Source organism: Limulus polyphemus, unplaced genomic scaffold (genome assembly GCF_000517525.1).
Source record: "Limulus polyphemus unplaced genomic scaffold, Limulus_polyphemus-2.1.2 Scaffold0, whole genome shotgun sequence".
NCBI lineage: Eukaryota > Metazoa > Arthropoda > Merostomata > Xiphosura > Limulidae > Limulus > Limulus polyphemus.
In genome coordinates, this window is record NW_013665610.1 from 2,195,434 (window position 1) to 2,198,506 (window position 3,073).

General features: G+C 28.7%; 1 protein-coding gene across 1 annotated transcript in view; it reads right to left on the minus strand.

Moving 5' to 3' along the window:
- LOC106478203 (DNA excision repair protein haywire-like) overlaps positions 1 to 3,073 on the minus strand; it is a 38,885-nt gene that overhangs the window by 32,361 nt on the left and 3,451 nt on the right. The window lies entirely within an intron of this gene.

The following is a 3,073-nucleotide window of genomic DNA, read 5'->3' on the forward strand; positions in this document are numbered from 1 at the left end:
TACCTTTGTACTCATTTGCTGCTTGTCACAGATTGCTAAGCCTTATAAAATTTCACATGTGGAGGATGTGAAATGAAATATTTTTTTTAGGTTTTATATATATACATTTGAAATAACCAAAAAAACCATAAATTACTATATCAATACCATAGAATTCCACTATATTTTTATCAAGCTTAGCAATTAACCTGTATTTGGGTCTAAAAAAATATGAAATTTCGAGCAGACTAAAGAACCACCAGCATCAAGATTTGTATCAAAAGAATGAGATGACATCATAATACTTGAAAATGGTGGAGAAAGCCATTAGGGGGACATTCTTGAGCTTTTGATTGGATATTCACATATCATATACAGAAGTAAGCATATATATATGGAAAGAGGTGAGTGGGGCCACTGTGTTTGATTCAGTACATGAGGGTATCACAGCAAATAGAAAAGGTAGGAGGTTCTTATTTTATAATATTGCATGTTAATATCAGTAATTTGATTTCCTAAATCGTACCAAACTATAGACTTTACATTTTGACATCATAAACATCCAATTTGAACCAATGCTGCATTCAACATATCAAGTGACACACAAAAATCAATGTTTAGGTGTGTGTTTTTTAATATTTACTTTAAAATTAAGAAATTAAATAATGTATAATACTAGAATTTTAATTATAATCTACATTTTGATACCAAAATTGTTGACATAAATTTATGAAACAGTAGTTCAATAAAATTTTTAATGCGAGTCAACAAATGCGATGACATGGCCTTTGACCCATGATCCATCTGGAAAGGGTTAAAGAAAATCTATCATACTGACAAAAAAGTATTGGTACAATATTATTATCATTTCTGTTTACACGTCTGTAAGATTAATTTCCATCAGAATAACTATGTACTAATACATAAATACATGATCAATAACAATAAAGGAATTTCAAAAGATTAAACTGTCAAGCAACTTAAAGCTTTATGCTAAGAATGAGACAGAGCTTAAGAACTCATAGTTACATTAGCATAACTGATGAGCAGGGCTTCAGAAACATTGTACACAAGTACACAACATGCAACAAAAAATTTAGATAACAGACCAAGATTTTCCTCAAAAACTAAACAGTCTATACACTAAAAAAATTATATATCTAAATAAATGACAGGTCTTACCAAACAGTGTTACCTACTAGAAATCACGATGATTATCTCCAATTTTACCGTTAATACACCACTGCTCCTTGGAGAAAGGAACATTTCTTGAGCTTTATCTTGTTACATCCACCTCCACTTCCCCATTTTCAAGTCTTATGTAAATTTAGTATTTTAAATAAACTTAGCATATTAAATAAAAAAAAGAGCCAAATAAATGCAACAATGTTATAATATGGTGATGATATATTTTACACACAACAGACTTAAATTCTAAAATTATGCAAGGTATACTTTTATGTTACATTAAAGTTTGTTTATTCTACAAACATGTTTATTTGCTCACTTTAAATCTTTCACTACCACCTTTCAACAAAACTTAATTCTCATTTACAGTATGAATATTTGCATGCTGAATATTGAAATTACAAATTAAATCTCATAAACTAAAGGTAAAGTAAAGATATAGATGAGTGAAATATCATGTCTATGCAGAACCATAAATACAGTCATTTATATTTCTCTGGAAATTGTGTTCTGTTTTAAATAGAAGGATAAATGAAGAAAACAATAACAAATGTGAAACATGATAAAGAACACAAAAAGAAAGCTGAAGAGATAATCTATAAATATAAGAAATACTTAGAAAAGGTCACTATTTACAACAACAATATATGAACAAGTTATGAAACAAAGACATAACTGAATGCATAAAATTTTTATCTAGTAAACATATCTCCACCCTGCGAATAAAGCTAGTAATACATTTGTTGCCTTTTGTAAAAAATTATGTACGAGAATTTTAGGCAAATAATTAAGGTTTAATCTACAACTATTAATAAAATACCTTTAATTAATAAGTTAGGAATACATATGTAAACTAGAATTCCATTCAATTAAAAACTACCCATAAAATGATATCAACACTAATCTTAGTAAATTACCTTTACTTTATCAGTTGTTTATTTCTAATGGTAACATACACTAACTTGAAAATTTGAAATGAACAAAAACACAAAATTTATACAGTTTAATATCTAAGTAGTTGTTTGTTTGGTTATTTATGGCAGTTACTAAAGCTCTCTGCTGCTGTCCCTAATTTTGAACTGCCAACAACAGGAAAAGCAACCAGCTGGCAGCACCAACCACCAACATTTGGGCTACTCTTTATCAACAAATAGTGGGATCGACCATCTCATTATTACAATTCCCCCACAGTTGAAAGGGCAAGCATGCTCAGTGCTGGGTTCTGATCCAGCAAACAAGAAATTGCAAGTGAAGCACCCTAACCAACTGGCCATATGCTGGGTCAATATTTAATAGATGTGTGATTAACAATAAAATAAAGTGTCACTAAATACAGTATATTATCAGTGTTAGTTAAAATGTTAATTTTACTTTTTTGACATACTATTTGTGCTATTTAAGCATGTTAAATTATTAAGGGATATTCTTATATAAACTTCATAACTACTTACAATTATCCTATGCAAAGTCTAAGTGATTACTTTTTTATTGCTTGAATGCAAAAACAAATCATTAATCTTGTATATATATAATATATATATTCAATATGGGATTGATTACATGCTTAACTAAAGTACTGGTGTCAGCTTTAAAAAAGGCTTCAGTCAATATGTCTTTCAAATTATATATTTTAAAGACTTCACCATCTTGTACAGATTACAAAACTTTACTGGTAATACTCGAAATGTGCATGTTGTTGTTCACCTTTTTAGAGATATAGGTATTAAAAATTTGAAGCCACTGTCCAAATTTTACATACATATGTACAAGAAAAAAAAACTTAAGAGGGACTTTTACAGCTTTACCAAATAAAAAGCTTACCAACATTTCTAAACAATGAAGGTTGATAAATTTACCAAACAAGAGAATACACAACTACAGTATATATATATATATATATATATAT